Source organism: Monodelphis domestica, chromosome 8 (genome assembly GCF_027887165.1).
Source record: "Monodelphis domestica isolate mMonDom1 chromosome 8, mMonDom1.pri, whole genome shotgun sequence".
Lineage (NCBI taxonomy): Eukaryota > Metazoa > Chordata > Mammalia > Didelphimorphia > Didelphidae > Monodelphis > Monodelphis domestica.
In genome coordinates this window covers 149,618,974-149,632,914 of record NC_077234.1, presented here as the reverse complement: position 1 = coordinate 149,632,914, position 13,941 = coordinate 149,618,974, and the positions used below count along the sequence as shown (strand labels likewise).

Sequence of the window (13,941 nt, the reverse complement as noted above, 5' to 3'; positions counted from 1 at the left end):
TTAACACCTTTTTGAAGACTACATTGGTATCTTGAAAAAATTAAAAGAATAAGAAAAAGACTTCCAACACATTTGAAGATCTTCTGTGGAGAATTAATGAAAGGAAGGGATGGTCACATAGGTTGTGGTCTAGAGTTTTCTCACTTTGATCATACATTTATGGTTGAATTAAAATACATTTGCGAGCAACTTTTAGTCTATATGGTGTTCTTAGAATTTTCCAAAGACAAGGATAAAGAGAAAAAGCCCCCAAAAGTTGTTCACAAGAAATCACGGTTTTATTTCAAGAAATAATTTTGATGGAAACAGAAAATACAGTCTATTATGTATTGACTTGGTATTTTTAAATTAGAAAGAGAAGTTAAAACACATTGGACAGAAGAGTAGCATTTCAATAAGAGATACCATACAACAAAATTAATAACATGTTACCAAGCTAAAAATACTCCCATGTTTGAAAGAGAAGTTTTATTAAGACTAAGGAAAATTTGATTGAGGAAAATTCATACCTCTAAAGTGAAGGCATACCAGAATATCAGTTCACAGTTTTTGAAGCATCATTGACATTTTACATAGAAGGAAAAGATTCTAGTCACTGCTCCTTTATTTAGAATGTCTTTTTGAACAAATCATTCAACTCAGCCTTCTCTTTTTAACCTTTAAAATGGAAGTAAATAATATTTTCTTTGTTAGCTTAAAAATATTTTAAAGATCAAACAAAATCATATATCTCCTAAAGTAACATGATTTCCAAGTTGAAAAAACCTGAGTCTAACCCAAACTTCAGTAAGAATGCTCTTGAAACTCACTTCCCCACCAATGGATCACTTAAAATGTTCAGAAGTAGAACTACTAGCATCACATTCCACTTAGAGGTAGTTTTGCTTCTTTTTTTCCCCCTTATATCAAACCTATTTGACTTATTCCTATTTGTTATCACTTATTTATTTAAACCTTTGACATAGCCAGCTACAAAATGATACCTCTACTTCATTTCATTTCCTTGGATATGTGGGCCAGTGGATAGAAAGAAGGTCCAGCCTTGAGTAAGGAAGACATAAGTCCAAATCTGGCCTCAGATCCTTATAGATATGTGACTCTGGGCAATTCATGTGACTTCTTTTTGCCTCAGTTTCCTCCTGTTTAGAATGAGAGTGACAACATCTGCTTCTGAGAGTTGATAAGAGGAGCAAATAAGAAAATAATTATAAGGTGCTTAGCATGGTGTCTGGCATAAAGTAAGTGCTATATAGATGTTAGATATTATTAGCTATCTTTTTAAGTCTCAGCATTTTGGATTTTTATCTCATTATTCAACACAAATTGCTCTCTACAAAGTAGTTAATAATGACTTAATTGATAAATCTAATGGTCTTTATCAATTCTTCTTACCTCTTTGTAGCCTTTGATGCTGTCAATTCTCTTATTTTGATACTTTTCTTTCTGCAATTTGATGATATTAGCTTCTCTTAATTTGTTTCCTATCGTTCTAAGCACTTCTTCTCAGTCCCCTTTGATGGAATTTATGCAATGCATGCCTATTGACAATGATATATACTAAGGCTATCTCCTAGGTCTGCTTCTCTTCTCTCTCTGTACTATTTCTATTGGCATTTTCATGAGATTTCATAAATTCAATCTCCATACATATGACAGTGGTTTTCAGATCTATTTTCCAGTCCTAATACATCTCCTAACTCTATATTTTCATCTTCAACTGACTGCTACTTCGAGTAGATAGCCAGGAGGGATGTCAAAAACTGAACTTAGTATCTTTCACCCAAAACCCCCTCTCTTTATAATTTGAAGTGTACTTAATGTTGAGGGCACTACAATCTTCTAGTAATGAAATCTCCAATATATGTGTCATTGTCAACTCTTCATTCTCCCCCCTATACTGCCATATTCAATTGGTTAACAATTCTTTTTGATTCTTCCTTTGTAACATCTTTTGTATATGTTCCCTTCCCTTATCTGACACTGCCATCAACCTGGTATAGATCCTTTTAAGTCTTCTTACTTTGGGATTGTATGCATACAAGTATGATTCAGAGACACTGTTCTCTTTGATGTACTTCTATCAAGACATTACTCATTACTATACATTTTCAGTCAGTGCCACTCATGCCTAGAATGATCTCCCCACTGTTCCTTACCTCTTGATTTCATTACTTTACATAAAGTCTTGGCTAAAATTTCACTTTTCTCAAGAAGTTCCCCCCCCCATCCCTTTAATGCCTTCCCTAGGAAAATCCCTCCAATCTCTCCTATATAAGATGTCTGGCACATAGTAAGTATCTAATAAATGCTTGCTGCTTGCTTCTAAAAGGATTAAAAATGGTTGAAGGCATATGATTATAAGATACTGAACCATCAAATAGATTAGATTAACAGGATAAGTTTAGAATTAGAAGGGATCTAAGATCTATGGAGTACAATCATCTCATTTTACAGATGAGGTAACTGAGACTAAGAGAAGTTAAGTGATTTGCATAGGGTTTCACAGTCAGTAAGTATTTGAACCTCAATTAGAATCACATCTTCCTATCATCAAACATAGTACTCAATCCACTGTACTAACCACTAAATCACAAATAAAATCTCCTCAGAATTATCCTATACTTATTTAGTCTAGGTAATACATCTAGCAAGGATTTTGAAAAGCTGAAGAATAACCAGAGGTATTCACATACTTGATCAACTAAAGAGCGTGAGGATATTTAGTCTTTCTAGGGGTCAACATTGGAGGGTGGGGAGAAGAAACTATACCTCGTCTATTTTCATATAGTAGGACTGTCATGTGGAAGAATACTTTTATTCAACTTGGTCCTAAACGTGAACAAAGATAGGATTTAAGAGTAATATATATTAGCAGGTGCATTGCTGACATTCTCTTCATTGAAGTCAGTCATAGCCTATTCACACCTTCTAATTCTAAGTGATTCTTGCCCATGTACTTAGAAAAACATTCTAGAATTCCAGTTCATTTAACATTTCATGAGCAATCATGCAAGAATTTATTATACTTCTGATAACTCTTGCTTTTGAATGCAATCAAAATACATGTTTTCCTATCATAATTTTTCAGATGATCATTTGTATGCTACTTCTTACATTCAAAATCATAGTTGATATATACCGTGGCCTACTTAGACCCATCATGTGTTTTTTCTATTGCCCTCTGGGTCAGTGCAATTTTGATAATTGCCTTTGTTCTATCTTTTCAAATCCTTTTGGGAAAAATAATCATTAAGAACAATACTAAAGTTAAAAATAAAATAGATTGTGCAGTTTCATGTTCTCTATTTTCCTCCATTCTCGTTTATTGTTGATTTTCTATCTGGAATGACACTTTTATGGCTTTTTAAGGAATTTTTTGTCATTGTCATGAAAATCTGAAAAATCATCTAAATGTGTTAAACTGAAATAAAGGTTGATTTCTATGTTCTAGGAATATTATAAAGGAAATCATTTCTCTAATGAAAAGAAACTCATTAATACTGAGTCAGTCCTTCCAATTTTGGAAAATCCAGTTTTTAGAATGGTTCTTTCTTATCTGGGATAAATTTTCTTCTGGGTAATTTACCATTGCCACCATTCACCTTAAGGACCAAGTTGAATAAAATTATTTTTTCCACATGACAGTCCTACTATATGAAAACAGAAAAGGTGTTGTTTCTTCTCCCCAACTCCCAATGTCAGCCCCTAGAAAGAGTAAATATCCTCACTTTCTTCAGTTAATCAAGAATATGAACACCTCTGGTCATTCTTCCACTTTTCAAAATTCTTGCTAAGATGTGCTACCTAGAAATGAGCACAGTACTCCAAATGGAATTTTACCAAGGAAAAATTCCACAGGAATATCCTTTTCAGAATTTTGAGAGCTATGACTCTCATAATGATTGTCTAACTTCAAATTTGCATTCTTGGCTACCACTTCACCCTGTTGATGTATGTTATATTGATCTTGCAATCCACTAAGATATTCCTTGACATTGTTCTTTTGAAATCAATTCTTTTTAAAACTCAAGCATAAGTCTACATTTATCTCTATTACATTTTAACCTTTTTGCTTTGATCCAATAAATGGGTCTCTTGTTATCTGAATGATATTATTTAGTCTGCTAATTACCTATATCAGATTTGTGCCATGTACAAAATTGATGAGCCTATCATGTAAGCAATTTATCCAAGTCACTGAACAAAGAATAAACAATACAAAGTCAATCATAAATCCCTAAGACACTCTGCCTGAGACCTCCTCCCAAGGTGATATCATTCCTTTAATGTCTGCACTTTGAAGTCAGTCACTCAACTGATTCCACATCCATATATTTACAATATTATATACTCCACCAAAATCAACATTTCCACAAGAATAATATGAAAGATTTTGTCAAATGCTTCACTGAAATCCAGCTGAACTGTATCTACTGAATTTATCTGATATATTATATCCCTAGCAAGAAAGGAGATAAGGTGAACCATACTGTTTTGATGAAACCATGCTGCTTCTTTCTATTCACTGCTTCCTTTTTCATTAAAGATAATCTTAATAATTTGATTAGATATTTTTACTAGAAATTGAAACAAGCTGACCTGAATATAATGTTCATACTTCACTGTCCTAACTTTTGTGAAAATTAGACATTTTCCCTTGCACAGGCATGAAATAAAATTTACAATCTGTGATCTTTCAGGGATTACTGATTGTGACTCTGAAATATATTCAGGTACAAACATTTAATCTCTCAGAACCTAAGGAATAGAACTCATCTTTGCCTCATGACTTGTACTTATCAAAGGTAGCTAGATTCCTTCTTACTATTTCTTTACTTATTTAGCATTTCCCTAATAGCCATAATTATTCTGCTCCACCAACAGTATAAAGAACATTATTATTGGTGCTTTGCATTCTTTCAGTTTTCAGTTATTTATTATTTCTCACCTCTATTCTCCATTCTACCCAATAACATCATGTTTTATTCCTCTGCTTTTCTCTCAAGTCTTAGCTTATTCTTAGCTTTTCTGAGCATTTATGGTATTATTCTTTTTTTTTTTAAACCTGTTTCCTTCCATCTTGGAATCAGTACTGTGTATTGGTTTCAAGGCAGAAGAGTAGTAAGGTCTAGGCAATGGGGGTTAAGTGACTTGCCCAGGGTCACACAGCTGGAGCATATCTGAGGACAGATTTGAACCTAGGACCTCCCATCTCTAGGCCCGACTCTCAATCCACTGAGCTACCCAGATACCCCCTCTAGTATTATTCTTAAAGGGTCATTCCAACCTTACAATCATCTTTTGATATCTGTTATTGCTTCTTTTACATTTGTACTTATTTTAAAATCTAAGTTGATGGTAATTACCCTGTGTACTCATATTAGGCTCTTGTCCCTACTCCATATTTTCCTCTTCCCTAGAATTAAGTTGCTTGCTTTCTTCCTGAATTTTTTCATGACAGTTCCTTATCCCTTGTAGGAGCTTTGTATGAAGTAAAGGACACTACCTCTATAATCTCTTAAACCTTTGAAAGATGGTATCCTAAAATGTAAGAAGCAAAACAAATTATATATACCTTTCCCATCATACCCTTTTACTACTTCTAAGATAAAATTGTCATTTTCCCCAAGGTTCACATACTTGTAGCTCTTGTAAGAATTAAAGACTTTTCTTAGAGTCCTGGAGCAGTCACTCTATGTGATGTGTGGTTGCTCTGTGCGGTGGCCCTAAGAGCACTGTCTCCCTTGTAGGAAGAAAACTGGCACAGAGGAATCATTTTGGAATGTTGGGAGGAGGGATAAGAGTGGCAGTTGGAGAAGCAAAGAGGCTTGTGGGAGATAGAACTTTGGAATTCGTCTTTTGGCTGGTAGACTCAAGATAGGAGCAAAGGAGCAAAGGACCTGAGCTTGGTACCCCAAATCTGTAGTACTAGAGTCTTACCTCAATTTCATCTTGCCCTGGAAGACAGAAATATCCCTGATGTCACTGGATCATTGAACAAAGAAGCAAAGCTTACAACTGCTGCAGAGAGTCACTCAACCCCTAAACCTCATGGGGGTCACCCCAAAGTCCTGTCCCAACCCGTTGCCTTCCCAAGAAGGACACTAGTGACCTGTTTAGAATAGTCTAGTAGAGGGATTAGAGAGAAAGGAGGAAAGAAACACTGAAGCCTGAACCATTTGGCTTGGCTGAAGAAAGAAGTGATGACCTGCTTTGATAGTCCTTTAGGGTTCCCTGATCCTTCTGACCTAACCCTCCCTTGACTCCTGATCAAAGAAACAAAGCCTTTTCTGAGGAAAACGCAGTCAGATAGAAGTTGTCATAGAAGTTAAGAAAGAGAGTTAAAAGGAGAGGAAGAGGGATCTGGGCTGGGCTGTCTATTGAGCTTTGGCAAAGCAAAATCCAGAGCAAGAGCCGTTCAGCCTGCCCAACAGGACTGTGTGTTCAGAGGAGGCTTCTTGCATCCCAGGCACCAACAAAGTCCTGGGAAAATAGTCTACACCATAACCCATAGAAGCCTACTTACTGGGACATGGCCTTTGTCCATCCCTATCATAACATCTTCACAGCGATATCCCTCTTGTAGATGTTTCAGTAGTGAGGGAGAGGGAGAGCTATACAGACTTCCTCCGGGCATCTCTCTCCCTTCTACAAAATCTCTCTTATCCTTTCATTTCCCCATCCTCTATTATAATCATAACACCCCTGTCCTTTTAAAAAACATGTTCTTTTATAGCTGCTGTGCAGGTTCTGTGCTTTTTCAATTTGACAGTATTTACTTAGACATAGATAAGAAATTTTCTCTACCATCATCCCTTTCTTTTCTAACTTGAAAACTCTTCCGATTATATTTGCATTATTTCAAGAAAATACACTCTTACAAGTCCCTGATAGGATTATTCTATCCCTTAAAACTGAAATCCTTGTCTTAAACCTTACCTTCTAAACTAGCTCTTTACTTCCAAAACTCTGAACTTTCTCTGCTAAAACTCTTGCTTCTCATTGGCAGATTTAAAAAGTCACTTTCCATATGAGTTTCCATTCCTAACTCAAAACTTCATAATACCAAATGATTTCTCTATGCTGATGATTCTCAAATCTACCTTCCTGCTGCAATCTCTCTGCTGACATCTAAACTTACATCATTTACATCACAGCCTTTTGGGTATTTCAAACTGGATGTCCAGTAGACATTCAAAACTCCTTGAACTCAACAGTTTGGGAACTCATTGATTTTGGTATTTAATGCATTTTGACAAGAAAAAAAATTACAATATTCAACATTTTCTTGATACTGGATGTGCTTGCTAGTACTTGTTGGCTTTGCTATGCTGGTTACAGCTGAAGCATATGATTATGTGTTAGTTCAGGAGCAAAAAGACTCAACACTACTTGAGAGACCTACAGGAACTTCAAAGGGAGGAGCAATAGCTAGTGCCACGGGAGTTGAAGAGGAGGCAAAGGAGGATGCCCCACTTCCTTAATCAAAGAAATGTGTGTAAAATGGGTGTGTTGCAGGGGAGCTTTAAGGTAAAACCTCAAGATTCGTGACAGGTTACCCTTTGCAAGAATGCACCACTGCAAAACTTAAAGAAAAAATTATTAATGCAGAAGTCATGTTGAAATGTCTGGGAGACAGTGTGTAAGGGTAGACAGTGCCTTCTCCAGGAGATGGGGTAAGGGGATTTTATGCCCCTTTCACAGCAGGGGTTATAGGATAAAAAAAATGGGAATGGGGTGAATTGAGAATGAGGTGATTCTTTGAGATTTGGGGCCATAAGAAATGTTCTGTGAAATTCAAAGGATGATTAGATTAGGTAGAAATGCTAATCAGAGTGTAACCTGGGAATGCATATCAATGTTAATTGAAGATTTATGGGAAAGTTCCAAAAGGGGTTGGATGTTCCTAGAAGGGAATTTTTCATGTCCCCTTTGACCTAGAACACTTCTGTAGTCTAGGGAAGTCTGTACCCCCATATTAGGTGGAAGTACAAAACTTTGTTGAAAAATATTACCTTGATAAAGCTTCAATAAGCAAAATGTAAATTTTTCAAATGATCAGTTCATTTCCCATTTTAGAGGAATTTAAAATGCAGACAAAAGCAAATATCATTGGCTAAGTTTCTTGTGAAACAACACCTATTGAATCCCAGTTTTCAGTGGTGATGAGACAGAAAAAAAAAGAAAGAGAAAGAACTCCAGAAGGGCAGTTGCCCTCACATATTATTGAAGGGGATTCCTCTTCCAGACAATGACATTTCTCTCCCACCATTGCCTTAGGTCATGTACTCTCAATACTAGCAAAAATAACTTATTTTTTTTTTATTAAAATCCTTACCTTCCATCTTGGAATCAATACTGTGTATTGGCTCCAAGGCAGAAGAGTGGTAAGGGCTAGGCAATGGGGGTCAAGTGACTTGCCCAGGGTCACACAGCTGGGAAGTGCCTGAGGCCAGATTTGAACCTAGGACCTCCCATCTCTAGGTCTGGCTCTCAATCTACTGAGCTACCCAGCTGCCCCAAACTTAATTTTTTTTTAACATCTAATGTAATTATTCTTTAAAAATTTATGTCTATGTATTATTAATGTTTATTTTGTAACTAACAACTCTGTTAATATATATATATATATATATATGCAATTATATACATAATACCTAAATAACATCTGGGTTTCTGAGTGTTTTAAACAGATTAATTCAATTTACATTATTCCTTAGGGGAAAAAATTCCTTAGGACCTTTTCGCTTTTAGATTACCTTCTGCAATAAATAAAGATGAGGAACAAGGTACCACATGAATGTCCAAAATAGTATTCATAATCTTTCCCCCTAAACTACCCTGCAATACTGTCTTTCGATGACTGTAGAGAGCAACACCATACATTCTATCTCTCAAGCTTACAACCTAGGATCACAGATCCTACATTTTTCACTCTGTCACCCCATATCCAAGTTGTTGCCAAGATCTGTCAATTTCACCTTTGTAGCTGCTCTCTAATATGCCTCCTCTCCTGACACTGACACTACATTAGTGCTAGACCTCATCACTTCACATCTTGTTTATTTCAATAACCTGATAGTCTTACTCCCCAACACATATCCTTTGATCTATTGACAATGGCTTTTTGGTTGTTCCACAAACAAGCTACTTCATCTCTCAGTTCCTAGCATTTTCTCTGACTATCTCTTGGCCTGGAAATTTCTCTCTTCTCCACTTCACCTTCAAATTCCCTGATTCTTTTAAGACTCAACTACATTCTTACCTTCCCTAAGCAGTCTTTCCTAATCTTAATACCAGTGACTTCCTTCGTTTTTTTTTTTTATTTAAAAAATATTGTCATGGGAAACACATTTTCATATTGATCATTGCTGCAAGAGCAAAGTCATACATAACCAAAACTCTAAAATAACACCAAAAATACACTCATGTGAAAGACAAATCCAAGAGTTCTTTCTGTAGAGGTGGATAGCATTACCCATCATGAATCTTTCAGTATTATCCCAGATCACTTCATTGCTCAGAGTAGCTAAGTTTTCACAGATAATCATCATCCAATATTTTTGCTCTTATTTTGTACATTTTTCTTCCAGTTCTGCTTATTTCACTCTATATCAGTTCCTGCAGCTCAATCCAGCTTTTCCTGAAATTATTGTGCTTATCATTTCTTATAGCACAATAGTATTCTATTACCAACATATACCACAATTTGTTCAGCTATTCCCTAAGTGATAGATTATGATAGATATTCCCTCGATTTCTGAGCGTTTGGCACCACAAAAGAAGGTGTAGGTCCTTTTTGTAGGTCCTTTGCCCTATTTTTATTATCTTTGGAATAAAGGCAAAAGAGTGATATTAGCCAATCAAAGGGTATGCAGTTTTATAGCACTTTGGGTATAGTTCCAAATTGCCCCCAGAATGGTTGAATCAGTTGACAACTCTACCAACAATATATTAGTGTTTCAAATTTGCCATATCCCCTCCAACATTGACCATTTTCTTTTACTGCCATATTGGCCAGCCAATCTGATTGGTATGAGGGCATACTTCAGCACTGTTTTAATTTACATTTCTCTAATCAAATGTGATTTACAACATTTTTTCAAATGATTATCGATAGCTTTGAATTCCTCATCTGAAAATTGCTTGCTCATGTGCTTTAACCATTTGTTAGGGTTGTTGTGGAATGGCTTGTATTCTTTTACATTTGACTTAGTTCTTCATATATTTGAGAAATTAGCTCTTTATCAGAGATATTTGTAATTTTTTCCCCTCAGTTGGTTGTTTCCCTTCTAATCCTGGTTAGATTCATTTTGTTTGTACAAAAAGTGTTTTAATTTAATATAATAAAAATAATTCATTTTATATCTTATAATGTTCTGTCTCTTGCTTGGTCATAAATTCTTCCCTTCTCCAAAGATCTGCCAGGTAAATTATTCTGTGTTCCCCTAATTTAGTTATAATGTCTCTCTTTATAGCTAAATCACACACACACACACACACACACACATATGCATATATATATATATATATTGACCTTATCTTGGTTAAGGATGTCAGATACTAATCAATTTTCCCAGCAGTTTTGGTTAAGAAGTGAGTTTTTATTCCTAAAGTCTTCCTTCTTTTAGTTATTTCTTGCTTCTTATACATTGACTAGCATGTTTTCTCTCCATTATATTATAAGCTCCTTGAGGGGTAGGGATTGCCTTTTCTCTTTATTATATCCCCAGCTGTTTATCACAGTGCTTGACATAGAAGTAGACACTTAATAAATAAATATAAATATATATATATATATATATATTGATTAAATTATTGATTCCAGGACATCCTTCATTTTGCTATTAAAATTTTTCCCCAAAGTATAATTTCTTCCTCAAAAAGGTTGAATGGTTTATTATTACCTGTAAGATTAAAAATTAAATACTTTGGCTTCTGAAACCTTTCCTATCTTTCCAGTCCCTTTATTTATTCTTTACTCCTCTACAGATACAACATATACAAACACAGAGACACATTATGTCCTATGTTATATCTTTTCACTGGCTGCCTCTCAGATCTAGAATCCTCTTCGTCAACTCCAAATCCAGGTTTCCCTGGCTTCATTCAATACTCAGATAAATTATCACCTTTAAGATTCCATTCCCATGCCCCACCCCCACCCCACCACCTTATGGCCTACTGCTAGAACTTTTCCATTAAAATTAATTAAAATTTCCATTAAAATTCCATTTACACTATTCATAGGTTGGTAAAAAGATAGTTTTCTGCATTGGAATGTGAACTCCTTGAGAGCAGAAAACACCTCTCTGTATGTTTATTTGTTGTCGTTGTTTTTAGAACTTTCTTTGGATCTCCAGAACTTAGCATAATTCCCAGCTCTTTAGAAAAAAATTAGTAAATACTAATTGACTGACAGAATTTCCTCCAGTTTTTATCAAGTCTACAGATAGTAATATCAAGTAATTATCAAGGAGTTTCCAATCACCTTACTAAACTTTTCCTTTTGAATAGTGATATGATGAAACCTGGGGAACTATATCATCACTTTTAGGAAGATAAGCATCTACTTTTTAAAATCATTCAGTTCCCTCATCTTCATAAAAGCTTTCATATATGTTTCTCCGACTCCAAGTATTGAATAGTGTAATATATGACCAGAAGGAGGTCAGACTCACATACTAGAGAACTGGAGAGAGAAGGTGAGAAAACTGAAGAAATGGAGAAAGTGAAGGAATGTTCCTCCCTTCTCTTCCCTTTGGGGAAGATAGCACAATTTGTCTTCCTGAGGGAGAGAATATATATCCTCAGAAATTGTGTTTGGGAGGTGGAGGTTAAGAACTGGAGGAGAAAGTCTTAGATAAATGACCTACTACTACCTCCCTTCTTGATCTTAGCTGTTGCTGAGAGACAGGGAAAACTTCCTGCCTCTGGATACTCCCAATATCCTACTTTTCCCTCCTTAGCCCTGGTCTTGAACTATTCTACCTTTTGGAGAACAGTATGATTCCCCCAAATCTTCAGTCTCCTTTTTTGATATCAGAAAGCAGGCAGACTTGATCTAAAAGATAATACTTTATTCTTGAGGATACATAGGGAAGGAAGGATGACAGTGTTTGGTTGAGGAAAGTGGTAGATAAGAATCCCTATAGATTAGCAACTGACCTTCCCCACAAATCCAGAGGGGTTCAGGCTACCTGCCTACCCTCCTTTGGTCACTTGTTGGGTTTGTCCTTCATCCTAAACTAATCTGGCTATGAGTTGAAGTTCAAAACAATTTGGGCAAAGAGAAAACTTCTCAGTAGATGGTTTTCTATAAAGTCACAATCTACTTTTGTCTTCAGTTGTATCAGAGAGATTTAGGGGTTCATTTGAAGGTAGTCAATGTCCAGAGGGATCCTCTGTCTCAGAGATCGTCCTCTCAGACCCTCCACTCTAGGAGAGAGCTGATCAGAAGTGAACTGACAGTTTTGAATCCTCTCAGCTCCTCTGTTCCTTCCTGGAATCATGAGTCTTCCTTGCCCTTCCCCTACTTGGGCTGTTCCTTTGCCTTCTTGGATCTATTTTTCTTCTTCTTTTGCAACTTATCTCTTATAATAGCCAATAGCCATATTTCTCTTTCACCACTGTATGATATTTTTTCTATCCATTTTTCTGTCATAGGGAAATACTGACATATGAAAGGATTGCTGTCTGACTCTTCAAATCTTCTCTCTTCATCATTTTCACCCTGAAGCACTTCTTCAATTATTTTTTTTCAACATAATATTATATTCTTCTTGATAACTTTCAGGAAAGACTTTTTTTCCATAAGCATACACCATGTTTCTTCTTTTTTTTTCTCTAAGAGGAAGAATAGTTTTCACAAAGTTAACAATCACTTAGCTACAACATAAATACAAATAGTGTATACTCCATTAATTTATTTTAAATTTCTCCTTGATATTCATACTTGTGGGAAATGAAATTGTCAACCTTTATTTTTCTTTCTAATAGTTCATTTGCATGATTCTTCTTTTACTTTCATCTTTGTACTTTTAATTCAAACAAAATTATTTTAAAATTCAAGTTTGTCAGTTGCATTTGTTTATTTGTAAAGAATCATCCAGATTTTTAAGCATGATGAAGTAATTTTGTCTCACATTATTTTATAATATTCTATTTTTCAAAAAGGCTTTTAAAATGTCTTTTGGTTTTACACTTTTTTCCCTTAATCTATAACATTCACAATTGAACTCTAGCTGCAACAAAAGAAAAATGTTTAAGAAATCCAATAGAAACAATGACTTAAACATATATCACATATTTCATTCCACATTTATAGCTCCCCAACTCTTTCCTGAGAAGATATTATATTGGTTTATCACTTCTCTTGGACAAATATTGATCAATACAATTACAGTTTTACTGCCTCTTCATTTTTAAAAGAAATTTATATAATTTCAATCATTGTATATATTATACAATTTTTTCTTCTGCCTTCAGTATTCCCATTTTTTATAAAACCTTCATATTAGTTGATTCATTTTCCAACATATCTTCTTACAGATGTGAAAATGGAATGAATAATATTATCACTAATTATTTGGTTGAGTTTTCTTTCTATCCAAAAACTGATGAAATAATTTTGAAAACAGAGGTCACTATGACAAACACAGAAAAGGCCCAAGTTCAGACCTATAGTACTAGTTAAGCAATATTCTTCCCCCTCTACTCACAAGATCCTTTATTCAATAACTATTGGTTACCTTTGTTTTCAGTGATGCCCTTTGACTTTGAAAATGTATGCAACTACTGAAATGGGGAGAAAAAGATTGTTTATTTCAATACTTCAAAATAATATAAAATTTTTAAAGCAAATTTTCCTTTTACCTTTTGATTATGCTACTAGAAAAATTAATTAATTTTGATGGCTGTGATTTTAGATTTTAGAATTCA

At 34.9% G+C, this 13,941-nt stretch overlaps 1 long non-coding RNA gene across 1 annotated transcript; it reads right to left on the bottom strand.

Moving 5' to 3' along the window:
• Positions 1-453: 453 nt before the first annotated feature.
• On the bottom strand, positions 454-1,403 carry LOC103094802 (uncharacterized). Its single transcript, XR_008913987.1, has 2 exons — positions 984-1,403; positions 454-657 (listed from the first exon to the last, which is right to left on the bottom strand). It is a non-coding gene; the product is annotated as an uncharacterized LOC103094802 (long non-coding RNA).
• Positions 1,404-13,941: the final 12,538 nt, after the last annotated feature.